Source organism: Plodia interpunctella, chromosome 8, assembly GCF_027563975.2.
Source record: "Plodia interpunctella isolate USDA-ARS_2022_Savannah chromosome 8, ilPloInte3.2, whole genome shotgun sequence".
Classification (NCBI taxonomy): Eukaryota; Metazoa; Arthropoda; class Insecta; order Lepidoptera; family Pyralidae; genus Plodia; species Plodia interpunctella.
Window position 1 is genome coordinate 3,750,640 of NC_071301.1, and position 16,695 is coordinate 3,767,334.

Here is a 16,695-nt window from a genome sequence, read left to right on the forward strand (position 1 = left end):
AGAACAAAGAGTCGTTTCAACCAAAATGACACATGATGAAGTATAATTTTCCCCGTAATGTGCAAATGTAAGCGAAACATTTAAATGAAATGAAAATATTGGCTCAGCTGACCGAGTGAAGTCACAACACGAATTTAAAGCAAAAACACGCAAAAGGAACGGGAGGGTGAAGGGTTTGGGGAGCGACTAGCAACATACTAAGCACTCGTGAAAAATGGGGCAGTTGGGGAGTGGGGGTCTCCTGTTCGGAGTAAAGTGGGGTCGGGGGGCGACATCGGTCTCGCCAACTGTTTATGTGTGCACTACGCTGCGACATCGAGCTATGTCATCGCGAAATTGACAAACAACCTGTTTATATCCGCTGTGACGATTCGACGACATAAAATAGCCTTTGATATGCCATATATTGTTTCCGTTTGGCCGCTAAGTATGGAAAAGTTCGCGCCAATATATTCGAAACGCTTACATTTTCAAGACATGCGTAGGAGTTGAATAATACTCAATTTGGTAACATAAATTTAGGTACTAAATATGAATAGAAAGATATGTACTAATTAAAAGTTAAAATTTGTATCGGCGAGAACGGGGGAAAGCGCTGACTCACCAAGGCTCAATTTGTTATTGACTTTGTTTGTGCTGCCTCAGTTTTATGTAATTTTAACGACGTTTCAAATTACAACCATGTTTGATTGTTACGGTTACTTAAACATTATATTCAGCAGAATTGGTTTCTCTTACCTTTGGAATTTTAATATAGGTACTTTTAGATTCATTGATATTATCTATCATTTCTTTATTGCAATTATAGAGTAAAACAGTTATGTTTTTGTTAAAAATTTATATATTACAATACATTATAAACAGTTCAAAAATGTCTCTCTCCATCTATATTTTACATACATTAAAATGATAAGGAATCTTATTAATGTTTATTTTAAAATGTTGTTTTTCAATAATAAAATGGAAAGTGTAACTGCAGAGAAAGTGCAGTAGTGGTGCATTTGACCCCGGCGGGGATGTGGGCCACGGTTGCTTGCGTAAGAAGTGCACGCTTTGCATACGCTGCACCACCGCCTTATCATAAACTGCACGTGTAACTGATGCATGCAATATGCAACTAACTGCGCGTCTAATCGATGAGTTCTAAAATCTAACAACCTTTTATAAAGAAATTTCAGAGGAATTGACTTTTTAAGTTAAACTTCACTTCCGTGCTATTTTCTTGTTGATATTGATGAATGTTCTTATACATATAAAATGCCAGTTGCAAGTTCTGAAGTACCTAATGTGGATAACATAATCTTACCTACGATCTGCTCATATATATATTATGCTATACAGACTCGATCCTACATTTCTTACTCCAATAAGTCGAATAAGAGAATATAAAGAAGTTAGAAATCGCATCAGATCAGAAATAGGAACAAAGCTGACGATCAAAGTGTTCGTGCCGGGGTAAAACGGAACATGGCGCTTCATTACAGAAGACAGTTTGATCTGTCACGCACAGGCACGGTGAAGGGTGAAAGGGAACGCCTCGGGTGGGCTCGCAGTCTCGGAGGGCGAAGCGGGACTTTGCCTTTGATTATATGAAAACCTAGTATCGCAATATGTTACGTTTTTATAACACAATATTTTTTTCATTCCAATAAGTGTTTCTAAATCCTATTGAGTGAAAAGCCTTTTCGCACTACAGAAACCAAATTTTAGTGATAAATGTTCTTATAGAAGTAAATCCTCATTTTAGCAATAAGGATAATTCTTACGAGCTTATTCCATGAATACCTTCTTATGTATGTACCTGCTCTTGCAGGATGTACCTGCAAGAGCAGGTACATCCTGCTAGATATTCATAATTAATAATGGTCTAAAATAAATTTTGTGTGTTCATTCATAAAGTTGCATGACTCTGCTGACATACGATTCCTATTAAATAACGCCCACGCAATCATTATAATTTGATGACTAATGTTCATACCACCGGCTTGCGTCATAAATTGTTTTTAATTAATAGTCTAACTAGTAATTAATAAATAACAGACCTTAGTACCACAAATCTGGAGCACAACACAATAGAATATAATATCAGACAACAGTAATATTATTAACAGTATAATTAAATTTACTAGTCTAAATATCACGCCAGTTGCTTTTAAACCTTAGCGGAGAGCTTGTTTTCTTCAAGTTGTCAGTCAGGATAAAATAGCGGAGTATCTTTACAAGAACTTTAAATATTAAAATATCAGAATATAATTATCAAGAATTATATATAGGTATTTGTATTGAAATTGAAGAATTATCGGATATAGCAGATTTGTTTATATGAACAAAATGTATTTTTTTACAAAATTGACTTTTTGGCACAAGTTCTTCTCGTTCGAGATCTTATTGCATTCAATGTGTGATGAAATGTGTACCTAACATAAATTATAAATATCCAAATATCGATGAAAATATCAAAATATCGAGTAAACAAGAACATCAACCTGTATCTACACAGTATGTGGCGTGCTGAATCAAATGAATGAATGAATCAGTGATTCCATAGAACATGCTGCAATATAATGGCTTGTGTATGGAAGGTAACACAAAGGCCCTGCTGCAGGGAGTCGTCGTGTTTGTATTTACTGAATACTGTATCAGTTCTGCGGTCAAATGCCTTCTCTATTATATCTATACTCTATGCTCAACTCAACGCACACACTACAGATGTATTACGTTGTATATATAGCTTACATGTGTGAGTGGCGAACCAAATTGCTTTGCTTGCAGATATGTTATGTATCAAAGTTCCGTTAGCATGTTATATTCTGTAGTTCGCATAATTATTTGGCGATAATATTGCGAACACCGGCGTACAGTCTAATATAATATTATTAATAGTTTGTACTATATGGAAGTGGGTATCTTGAATTACATTTATAATTTACTTAGATCAAGTACAAGAGGATCAGTAACTTATTGCGTAATATTTATAATGCAAAGCAAAAATCTTAAAGACGAATTTATTTATGTATTAATAAATATTGGCGAAACTTGGTACAGCAAATAGAGTTACTTAACAACCCGAATTTTCTATGAGAATGAATGTCCTATAAGCGAAACCAGTGTTCAATAAAGCACAAAGGCAAAAATTTTAAGAATACAGAACGGAAATCATAAAAACATCAAATAAAAATGTGTTGTCCACATAATATAGGATTTAAACCAGTCGTGCATGCTATAAATACAGACTAACATTAATACAGATAGCACACATCAATTAGGTCAGCCTTTATCTCTCACAAGTGCAGGCTCTAATCTATACATTATTCATCGCTTCCACGAGGACACACGACATCAACGTAGTATGAATATAATCCCGTACATAACGGTTGTAAACTTTTAATAAATATGGCATAAAATCTTAATAGATATACCTCCGAAAAAAATATTATTCAAGACCTAAAATCTTTTAGAATGTCTTTATAATTAATTTTTATTTTAGAATATCTTTTACAATCATAACATTAGAGAGTTTTGTATAATACCAAAATTAATATCAGTAAATTTGTTTTTCAATGTTTGTTAATTATTAAGTAAAATTAATTTAGTACAATTTTTCTTTTTAATATAATTGAACCTTTGAAATTGGAACATTGGAGCGAAATGAGAAAAGTAATTTATTTCCTAAAATGCTATTGCTAAATGTCTCTAAAGGAAAGAAAATATTTTAGATGTTCAAAGAGCGGAATTTCTACGAAAATGAACATTATATAAACATTAGGTTTTAGGGGTACCTACATAAAAAAAGTAATGTGTATACTGTTTATTTATGCCACATCTTATTCTACTAATATTATAAATGTGAACGTTTGTGAGAATGTATGTTTGATACTCTTTCACGCAATCTACTGGACGGATCGTTATGAAATTTGGTATACGATATATAACCTGGACTATCGCATAGGGTACTTCTACTACTATTTTGTCATAGGACAAAGGCATCCCCCATCTTCCTCCAGTACAACCAGTATGGTACTTCCTCATAAAAATGAAAAGTTATATATTTATGACATAATATCGTCGTACCTACATAAGATTTTATAGCTACGATTATTATGTCTCTTCGGCATAATTACTAATGGTTGACTATTAGATAATGGTTTTAGGATTAAGTCCACCTAGTAACCACTAAGCAGTTTTAACAAATGTATTCTGTGCAATAAAGTTTAAATAAAATACAATAAATGAATTACCCTATATTGTACAGAAATTGTCAAAACCAATTAATGTAAATACAAGTATCAAAGTACAAATAATAAAGGGCCGAATAGCGATAAATCCCTCGGGCCTACGAGTGCCAATATGGGAACTCATCAATTGCTGCCGCGTGTAATGTATTGCTAACATTATTGGTCGATCCGAGGTGAATGGCCCATTCTGTTCGGGCCTGATTTATTTACATAGCGCTATTACACTGCAGCTGGCTGTATTTTTAGAGCTACTAAGTTTTCCCCTGAGAAAACTTCTCAAACATCCTTCTAAATTCACAAAGTCGCAGAATTTTTTCCTCGCCAACTTTTAACAAATCTTTCAGGATGTTTCGCGTGAAATTTTCGCGTGAATTGAACGCACATCCTTAGCACATCTCTTTTTATTTCACAGCGAGAATAACATATAATATTTTTTTACAATAAAATAGATGCCTAAATAGAAGTTAAATCAATATTATGTCCCTTGCAGCACTTATGTCATAAACATCATAACGTTACGAAAATGACTTGCTATCAAATTCACAACTCACTGAAAAAGGTTCAACGTGAATTTGCCCTTATCCCTTAAAGGCTGTCGCACCCTAAAAGGTTAACATCACGACACGATATAACCCCTTTCATTGCGAAGTACAGAAGCAAGTGGAGCGTAATGACGTCATTTATAAATTGCTAGGGGCGGCATTCTGTATATCTTGCTTAAACTTGTATTCTTCCTGGTTGTTACACAAATGGTTCAGATCAGGTAAATTGTGATTTATCTTCAAAGTTATAAAACGTACTACTTCAGTATCATTTCCTTTGTTGTTTGATTACCAAAAATATATCTATTTTCTACTAACGAAAGAACACTGAATACTTTTAATCACGGAAAAAACCTTTTTCAGTGGGAGATTCGCGGACGGGGCTAAGTCCCAAAAATAGTAGAAAAATAAATAAAAAATAACATTTTTTCACAAAATATTCAAAACTTTCATAAAAAACAGACTTTCACACAAGACATCAGACAACTAAATTACATACGACCTACACAGCTGTAATATCAAAGGTCAGCTGAATGCGGTATGTCTGTCTGTATGTGCCGCATGCAGTTACGCAAGCCCGGATAATGCATCGTTATGCAACTCGTTAGTGCACTGCAGGTAAACGTCGCGTCGTCAGCCGTGCGCAGACGCTTGTATGGTTTTGTTTTGTATTAATGAGACTTTATTCACAAAGTGTTTAATATTTTAAACTATATTGTAAAAATTATTAAACGGTTGTTTTCATAGACCTATGTCTATACCTCGAAATACAACCACCAATATCAGATAGATCACAGAGTATGTAGTGTAAAACGTACATACAAAGAAAGAGCATTATATCAAGAGTTACATTAACGTCCACAGAAATAGTAAATTCAACGTTCATTCTTTAGGAAACTCTCAAGTCTCTCAACAAAAACAATTTGAAATTCCTTTTTCAAATAACATTTTTCTATTCCGCACAGCGAAGCCAGCCAGCTATGCAAAGCCATCTGTAACCCAGAGTTAGAGCTCTTAACTCCAGGACCAGTCAAACCGGTGCCTGCTGCGGTGAAACCGGTCCAGCCCAGTCTAGGATGAGGACTGCTCTTACTAGTTTACTGCTATCTATATTACAAGTATTACAACTCAGTTAACTAGCCAGTATTTTCCCCTCCTATAGTTTTTTTACTAGTCTTTATCTCGCATGGTTAGAAATTATTTTTTCTTTTTATTAAACATGTGGAAACTTTCCAAACTATTTATCATTGAAGGGAGAATATTCGACGAGAATCAAGATTTATTTCACATATAGATTTTTTAAATAAATTTAATTGTGTGATCCATATGATGAAATAGTCACCGCAGCCTGCAACACACACGCATTGTCGATTCGATTTTGTAGCCTAGTCATAATATGAAGACTATCCACAACCGATTGGAATTATATTGCGTAATGGAACGCTTAGAATACAAATATGGCCAGCCATTTATTTTATTTCACAATATACGAGTAGAACCAGGAATAAACACAGCCATGTTTATCTTTAATGTAATATAATATATTGTACACAGGAGCGGAGTTGCCTTAGCAATCGGATTATAATAAGTAAACAAATTCCGTTTGTTAAGCGAAGATATCCTGATGATACTTGTGGTTCTGATCTTTAGTAAAATTATGCGAAAAATCTATTAAATAATGTTGCTACTACAAGTAAATACTCTAATAAATATGTATACATGTTTAATAATATGCACTGTGGACGTCAGTAATGACGAATTGCTATTGAACCGAGGGCAAGTTAATTTGCATGATACCGCGTATCGATTGCATGCGATTATCGTAAATCGATGGTAATATTGAAGTGTTTTACTTACGGCACAACCGCAGGAACCACGGGTTTATTTACTAAGTTCACAGCAAAATACCGTAGTACGTAGGTACACACTGCACAACCAAAACATAAAATCAAAAAACCTGCTCCAAAGTCAAAGTGCACTTTTATTTTGTTTTTAAATATCTTTATCAGTAGTCATTTTTGCACTTTAAAATAGAAGAAAATCGAATAGCGATGTTGTACTTTATTTTAAAGTGTTACAATTTATTTTGTTTTCCTTATTCTAATTAGATTTGATTTATCAATTAACTAGATTTGATTCAATCATTATTCACGATTATAATTTCATGTTAACTGAATCAAATAAACATTTTTTATTTCTTTTTTCTATTCTTGCGCACAAAAGCATATATCAGATATTTGTGTTTGCATTACTGGAAAATTTTCTGTACTGCGGCTATTTTGTGGTCAATTTATTCCGTCTCACGCTTCGACCCGACGAACTGATGACTAAGGCATTTTACGAGTTCCTTTGTAAAAGAACAATTGAATTGCTAGATAATCTTCGCATCGTTCTTCATCTTTCCGGAGCCCATTGTCCGGCTATTATGACACATAACGTAACGTCTCGTAACAATATAAACAAGTCTAAACCAATTCGTTAATTGACAATAAAAACGTTAAACGAAAATGCTGTTTTATCACCGCTTAGGCAATAAAATGTTACCATTTCATTTTTACGTGCAGAATTTAACTTCCCTTTTAATTTATCTTGCTTTTGTGGATAGACTTCAATGTATAAGATAATCCAACTTTATCAACACCAAATATAGATAGATTGATACTCTAAAATCATGTTTTGTAAAATCCTAAACATAAGCCAGGGAAGGCCCTCTTTAGCCATTGCCATACGAGAAAACAAAGTTTTATTGTCAAAGTTTGAGCAAATACATTTTTTATTTCTGAAAACAATAAAATTGGAGTAAGGATAAGTTTGCACTTCTACTAGTTTTTAAACCACAATAAATATGAAGTATATCCATAAGCTATCCTTCCGTAGTATATTTATTTGTTTGCAGGTGAGATTTATTCACGTTTAGCTGCAACATGCAGCGGTGGGCGTGCGTGGGCCGCAGACGGGCCCGCGGTAACTAACCATACGCCGCTTGCCTTTATATTGTTGCGACTAGACCTATTCAACTCCATATACGGGGTTTTATCGCCTTTTATGTACATAATTTCTAAAGGAATGCACGAATAACAAAGGCTGCTATTATATGAGCACCTGCCGACTAGCGAGATTTACGAAAGAGCTGTTTTAATCCTTTTGTAACAATGAAAAAAATACGATTACCTTTTACAAAATATGGTGATTTGGTATCGTATAGAATGTCCAATGAGTTGTTTTCAAATAGATTGCGGTTTCTTTACCACGCGGAACAATGGGCCAACAAAGAAGTTAAAAAAGAACAAAGGCAAACACCGTTACGAGTCAAACGAGCTGTTTCCTTCCAAGGCGAAATAATAACAATAACAGTATAGCGGCGAGTGCGTGTGGTGTTTGTCGATTAGTGATGCGCGCAACGCAACAGTAACTAATCTAATTCCGTAATACTCGTTTATCTTTTGACTGAGTTCTCCGAAAGAATCATAAACAGCTCGGAATTAACGGTCTGGCGAGCAGCGTTGCATGTCAGGAGAGAAGGCAATGTATTCCACGCAGGTGAGACAGAGAGCTCTTATCGGGGTGTGGCTATCGCTACTTTATATGCACTGCCTAGATAGTTGCATGCGAGGGCATCTGCATATACGAGTATGCTAAGCTCGTGCTCATGCCATTATATGCTAATTAGCTTGAGGTATGTTCACTGTTACAGATCGGAACGTAATACCTTAATAAGACAAAGGGATCAGGCATCCAATTAAATCATACAAAAGGATAGTTTTGATAGGGCTATTTAAGTTTTTGTGAAAATAATGATCTGGTACTAACTAACTAAGCATCGAAGTGAAGGACTTTTGGAAAACCGAGAAAAGTAACAAGAAACCAATAAGAATACAAGATAACTACCGCTAAAATCATAATGTACACAAACACATAGCTAGAAGAAATAAAAGACAGTAATTGAATGTTACGTCACATGGGAAAGTATGTTCTACAAAATTAAATGACGTGGAAAGAAATAAACAAACAGAAATCGTAAGGAAATATAATTAAGAAGTAAAAACAATACATAAATTAAGCGCTACAAGAATATAAGAAGAAGAAACAAGTAAATAAAGGGCTATTAGTTTAGAAGCAAACTAAGTATCACATGTGACAATACCGCTGCGGCTGAGGCCGGCGTCCGGTGCTCCACCGTGCACAATGGCCACAATCCACCAAAATCACTTCACGGCGTTTCGCGAATCATTCGAAATTCGACAAAAACATGTGACGCTAGTGCGGTGAAAGGCAAGGAGATGCGTTCCGTATACGGTTCCGAGTAACAAGTAACCGAGCGTAGTGTTGCCCGGCGCGGGAGAATGGCGCAAACTGACGCCGGCGGGAGGGGCACCCCGTGGCCCCCCGCAGCCCCTCGCAGCGGAACATGGCCCGACCACCAGACACAAGCTTGCATAATTAATTAAACTTCACACACTGCGCCTTCCTTACATGCAAGGTCATTGTTTTCATATCACTATAGATTCAATATGTAGGATGTTTTGATTTGATAAAGTTTCTATTTATGAATCCGCTATTGAGATTAGCTAATAATGTTATCTCCAACTCCATTACCATACAGAATACAGAACAAGATAAGCATCATTAATGTTGACATCGATTACAATGAAAGAAGAAAACCTTGAAAATTCGATAAATTAGAGATTCGATTCCGAAAACCTGTATTGATATCCCTCTGTCATGCAGGTCAAAATGAATATTAACCTTCAAACCAAACAAGAACAAAGTAGTGAGTGGCACGTTAATATAGACCCTTTTGACGGTCGGGAGGGTTGTGGGAGGGGTCGAGTGAGGGTGTTTGGTTTCCCGGGCGTGCCAGACGAATCCCGGTCCTGGAGTCGTCGCGATCGATAGCCGTATCCGCTGCACGGGAACTCACATTAACTAACTTGCTGGATAGAGGTGGAAAGTCGGCCGATGTTGTTACAAACTTTACCGATTACAGTTGCCCGAGAAACTCTCTTGTTATTCTAAATGAATCAACAACTTGCCAGGGGAGGAACAATATTGACGCCCTTTAACATCGTTGGTAACACAAATTGTAATTACAACAAAAAGTTTTATTTGTTTTCGTTTGTTCTCTCTTCTTCACATGTAGAAAAATGACATAAGCATAAATTTGTTTAACTAATTCAATTGTTAATACTAATTGCTTGTCTTTGTAAAATCTTTTTATTTTACATTTGATCTTGTTTCTTTTGTTGCAAAAAGACTTGGAAAAAGCGGTATAGAATCAAGGTTGGCCTTCTTGAAGGCCAAGGTCCTTTTGTACGCTTCAGTAAGAAGTTTGCAATTGTATTCTAGCTTCATCTAACAAAAGATTTATCAGAGAGCAAAATATTAAATTAAATTTCAAGGCAATAGATGTTTTGTTACTACACAGAAAGTAATTACAGTTTGTAACTTTATTGTGGATATGGCGCAACATCAAAAGATTTCGTGCTAGTGTAGGTACATAATTAATTTATAAATTCAGTAATAATTTGATTCAAATGTTCCGTTATTCCGAAGCACTTCTTGGGAATTCCAAGTTTAAACTCATAAATGAAAGCAATAATGTTATACTTGGTAACATCATAATATTATGGATACAAGATTACAAGTCATTATCTCTGTTAATTCTAGTGTAGATAATATAGCTTGATTATGTAATAACCGCAGTCGGCCTCTATTATTCAACTGCTGCCAACACGATGACGTCTCCGGCCGTGTGATAAGGAAACAAATGGCATATATGACGAGCATTTATCATCATTACATTGTCAACGGGGTGACCCCAATTGTGTGTTCCCGAACGTACCGTTTGTATTCAGTTCAAAGTAATGTTGTAAATCCCATTTTATGGGTCAGATAAAGATACATTTAGGTTTTTTCTTTCTTGCCTTAATTTATATTAGAAGAGGCTGCGAACTTTTTAATACAATTGCGACTTTTTGTTGCTACATTGGTAAACCCTTTTCCTTCATATAAGGTCTCTCCGACTAGAAAATATTACTCATTAGTATGCAGGAATATATCTGTGTGAAACATTTGTCAGTATGTAGTTCACACATTTTCTAAGCGCACAATCGCGGCTGTCACAGACCTAGACGGAATGTGGTACATCGATAAAAAGTGTGGCGTTGCAGCCAATCTCGCCATAATAGGAAAAGTTCCAATCGATTTACCAGCGCTGCAACTCTCACGGCGGAATAGGCACGAACACTATGAGAACCTGCTTCGCTCCTTGAATTTTCTATCACATGCTCGGATCAACTCTCTTTGCGCAATTTCAATTTGCATAATGTTTTCAAAGTGTAGAGAGGTTATAAACTATGTAATGCATTCTATCTTCGTTCAATAACAACATTACGCGTTTGTTCCTTCTTATGCATTTTAGTTTAAGAATGTTTATATTATGTATTTGATACTTATGTTTTTTTTTAATTTTATAGAAAAGGACACAACACCGTACAATTTTACAAAGTTTCCAGAAAAATAAATGTATCAATCCTACTAGCCGAAACTGTAGTCAAATCAGACCATTGTGCAAAATTATAAACTAAACAATTTAATAGGTTATTAATGCGAAGCTTTTATGTTATAAGCCGCTAGTCTAAAATGATAATTTATATGAATTGGTCAGAAGGTGGCGAGTTCAGCTGGCAGCCGGCCAACGCGAGTGGTTTCTCTAGAACGTTATGGAATATGCAAAGCGATACGCGTTGCTATATCTCCGTTTCAAATTTGTTTAGCATACAATCTGGATTATGCAATAGATAAATATTCTAAAAATATATTTACGTTAGTACCGGAAATAAAACGCTTTTATTCATCCCATTTCAAACGCAAGAGCTCATTACGTAACGTACGTAATAACATGGATATTTATGAGAATTGTGGAGACATTCTCTAGATCGTTCGTCCTATCTCCTTAATTTCCCTGCTTTGCGTGTAATCTTCCATCTCCCAACCACAGGCTTCATTATGTGAGTCTGTATGTTCATATAAATTCAACGGAATGATATGCTGTTACTGCAGCTTCAAAATGGGCCACCCCGAAGTCTACTAAAGACCTAGTGGACTTAGCTGTTGGTACATTAGATGTGACTGTGTTTAAATTTGTGCAAATCTTGCAAAATGCTGAAATACTATATGGACTGCTAATTATAATGGAACTCTGTCGAAAATGTTTGGTATCATGATCTCCTCGGATCAAAAACGCATTAAAATATACTTCATTACATTTCTACAATTACTTTCGACTTTATGAAACCGTAGAGATATTTCTAGTTTGGGCGCTTGAACAAATTAAATGTCTCCCATTAAACATATATAATGTCGTTGACTTAATAATAGCTATCGTTAACTGACATTTGATAATGCTCATAAACCTAAATTTTAATCCGGTTTTATAATAAATGCACATGTTCTAATACCCTACATTTATATGTAGAAATCAGGAAACATAAGAAAATATTCTCTATAAGAAATTCACTGTACACCTGTGGCATGACGATGACCGTTTACATAAATCACAATTTACTAAACTTAAAGCATAAATAAAAGAACCAAAATTTTGTAACGCAAGCAAAAACTGATCCAGATAAAATGACCGTCCAATTGATGAAAGTCAATAGTAACACAAAAAGCAGCTCAACAAAAACAGTTTCACGATAACAGTGCACCTGCACGCTATGTTCGCTCTCGCAATCCAAAACTATATCTAACTGCATTTAGTAAAGTTGCATTTAGAACTCCGGCTGTGTGCGAGGGGAACACGAGTTAGGATTACAGTTTAGCATTCCACTCACAGACCGACAGAAACGGGGCTATGACAGAACTGCCGGAGGGAATAGCAAAGAGTGCTGGAGTTTGTACTTTTTGAATCGATACCCTAAGAGCTTTAATAATGCTTTGATATCCACATGGCATGCGTGGATTTTGCTGGATGAATCATTTATGGATTCGCAAAGCGGGCATGTCTCTCCGGCCGAATAGGGTCGGTGAACCAGACAAATTACTAAAGAGAATACGCTCCCCTTTACTCTATTAAATCGACGAAATGTTCCAATAATAATGGCATTATTTTCAAGATTTGCATGGAGCCGTGCGTTCGTTCGTTTATAATTGGCAAGAGAAAGAGGAATGTGTTTTAATTGAGCACAATTTACGCCTTTATGAACCTCAAAGATGTTTTCCGTCGGCTATGCAAATACACTATTGTTTTGAACGCTGTAGTCAGACGGAGTTGATTTGATGTGACTTGAATAATTTACGTTACAACACTTCCAGTCAAGACATTTGGATACAAATGATTAAGAAAAGTTTTTATTTGTATTATATTTCTAAGATTTATTTAATATTGCTAATTTTATGATGATGCTACTTCGTCATGATACATTTATTGGGGAAGCTACTGCATTTCCTAAATAAACTTTAAGTGAAGTCACGTAGCTGATGTATGAAAAAGTACTTTAAAAATCACAATCAAACGCCTCACAAATCAAAGATAGCATTCAAAGACAACGCAAATACATATTATCGACGGACAAGTGTCTTAACCTTTTTATCAGAGCAATTAATATCACTGAACAGTAGATAGGATATAATGACGAGAATTTCCTAACAAAGACCAATTGATTTACGAGTTGCGTGTCCAGATTGGTGCGGCAAACATGGCCCGATCTGAGTTATAGGCGAGGGTGCCGCTCGCATACGGATGAGGCAGCAGCCATTTCATGGCGGCGCGTGACACACATGACCAATGGCCTATGGCTCGCTAAATCTTTCCCTGCCACAGCAAAAGTGCAAATAATATGTAACCAAAATTATGTAACGATATTATTAAATTTTAATCAAAAATGATACACTGAGCGTTAACTATAACGTTAAAAAATAATAAGAGTTAAAATGATAGAATGATAATTTTTGGAAAATTTTAAGATAAACTTCTAATATTGAGTCGCATTTTAATCACATTGTAATGTGATCTATTTTATAATATCCCAAGCTAAAAATGTTATTGATCAAAATTCATTCACATTTAAATAAAATACAATTTTCCTAACAAAAGGAACACGTGATGGAAATTGGTAATGTCACAATGAGCTAGGGAAAAGTATACGTGGGTGTCGAGGTTTAAATTCCAATTTAACTAGAGCTACGATACTCCCCGAGTCGATTATATAACCTTTAAATAACCGCATATTTGCGCGTTTGCGAGATAACCAGGGCTCTTGTATAATTGGCTGAGGGAAGCATTACATCACCCTAGGGCATCATGGACCACTGCGCAGTAACGACGGTCTACTTTCTTTGTCTTCCTTTTGCGTAGTATGGTAATCTACAACCTTTGTTCCTCTTTGTATTTGGGCCGACAGACAGTTGACCTATTTTGAAGATTTAAAGAATTAAATAAGGAGTTATTATGAATTTAAGTAGGTAGTAAAGTAATAAATTAGAACTGGGATCCATTTCGGCATGATCTCATTAGTCTCAAGCAAAACTGTATTAATATGTGTATTTTTGCCGAATAAAATTTATTTTTACTTTTTCTTTATTAAAAAGAGCACTGGAAACGTACGCTTGTGTAAAATTTAATGCTTATTTCAAGACATAGCAACTAATAGAATTAAAACTTGAGGGCTACTGAAGAGCAATTAAAGCACGCTGTAATTTAACATTGGAGATTAATTTCATCTGACCTTGAGCCTAGTCTTAGCAACAAAAAAGGGAATTTATTATTTTCGAATAAATAAGAGCAATCTCAGCTAAGGCAAGTTATCCTCGGGAATGCGGACTGATGTCTTGATCTTTGTCAGTTTTCTTTTTATCCTCTTGTTCACGATAGCCTAAAACTAGAGGTATATATTTAAATTTGAAATGTATGACTCATTCGCAATTACATATAACAGAGATCACATTTGGCTCCATGTACATACAATAACGACATGTAATTCCTTTGTCTTTTGCTGCATTGTACCAGTTAAATTTCTACAGTTTATTTTATTTACTTGCCGTAACAACAACTAGTAGTCCTCTTTTTTTCTCTGAAAAGGATTTTTTTTTACTTTTACTAATAGGAACCATATTTTTTATCTTGACTACGTTGAATCTTTTCTTGAATCTGTACACATGGGATTGTTCAGTTTTATTAAACGTAAATATTATCATATATGTATAGATTACTCATAACAACGTTTACAACATCGTTATGGTCGTGAACTCTATGGTAATTAACTTTCATCTGGCACGATCGCAGTAACACTCGTGGGTTTAATGGGCCAAAACTAAAAGCTAATTATCTCTCGCACTCGTAACTTCGCCGATCTAAATTTGAGTTGCAGAAGTTTGAAGCTACTTGTGTGTGTATGTCTGACACTACAGAAATATAAATTATATGTATATAGACTGCAGAGACAGTTTCTTAATATTATTATAGAAGAGGTTATAAACTGCCTAAATTAAGGGGTTCGTGTCTGTTAGCCACAGGCAATTTGCCTCGTGTTTGTAACATTCTTACATTGAAAGTGAATTTGCCATATATTTTCTTGATGACGAATCGACAGTTATGGTAAATCGAATATGGACGAAATTGAGCTACTTAGAACACACATGTTTATATTACAGGTGTAATTTCTACCAATTTTATTTCTATTATTCCGAATTCCGTGCACGAAACTACGAGTGCGAGTGCGCCCAACTCAAACTTCCCGCGATTAACATTAGTTTAAAACAATGCCGGTGGATCCGAAACCAAACTAACTCCTCAGTGTTGCTATTCCAATATTCAAATGAGTTCAGTGGAACAGAAACTAGAGCGTTTAGTTTGGAGCGAGAGAAACGTTTCAGAAAATTGCTCTAAAAGTCTAATTTATACTACGAATCTTTAAGTTATCGGATCAATATAAAAGTCTTTTTATATTCACTTTCGTCTGAAAGTGAATTAAGAGTTAGTACCTTCATGAAGACGAATCCTAGACGAATATCCTCGGGAGTATCCTCCCGTGTTCAAAACATAAAAAAGCTGTTAGAAATTATCATGTCTTATATGATAAAATAGCGCTATAAGACTTTAAGAAAATAGAGACTCGATTCTTGAGCACTAAAATAATGAATCTGCTATTAGTCATTGCCGTATTTAGCTGAACCCCCGAAGGGTTCAGGATAAAGTTGGCGCATGCGTCAACAGGCGCCGCCCGTCGCGACACAAATAGGAATAGACACTAAAAAGTTAATATTACCACCACTTAAATATATAATTACCACATAGTATAAGCAGGTAATTAATAGACACATGCAGCTACTGATGAAGAGTTCTAGCCGCCTTAGGACAATTATGACGAGGCGTCCGCTCCATTTGGTTTTATAGTTTTGCCTCTGTCTTGTTGAAATACGTAGGGTACATACGAGATGCTAATGAGCTGCTAGATCAATAATGCTTTCGAAAGTTCGAGAAGGTAGAATTAACGCCTCCTTGATCCTCGCGCTCTAGAGCCTAATTAGGCCTTGGAGCATCAATCCCTTGATGAATTCAGTACTTCAGTAGTACATAACAACAGAAATCATAGATTTAGAAAGTGCTCATCATGAAGCACGCAACGACATATGATATAGACATAAGATAAAGTAGTTTCAACTACCAATATCGACCGCTCTCAGTTCTTTTAGTTCTCCTACACAACTCTCCACCATTTCCAACAAAAACCACCAATTTTATATATTCTGAGATCACCAAATAATGATTCTAATCGGCTCTGTAATTAAAGTGAAATCTCTTGTAGGTAATACGGCATATAGAAATACATGTGTAGAGGAACAAACAAGACTAGTTTCCACAGAAACGACTAGAAGCCTTAATTATTCTCTTTAAAACGACTTTGAACCGAAATGAG

At 35.4% G+C, this 16,695-nt stretch overlaps 1 protein-coding gene across 1 annotated transcript in view; it reads right to left on the minus strand.

The window, feature by feature from the left end:
• LOC128672133 (lysine-specific demethylase 3A-B-like) overlaps positions 1-16,695 on the minus strand; it is a 149,468-nt gene that overhangs the window by 83,368 nt on the left and 49,405 nt on the right. The gene's annotated exons all lie outside the window — the stretch shown is intronic.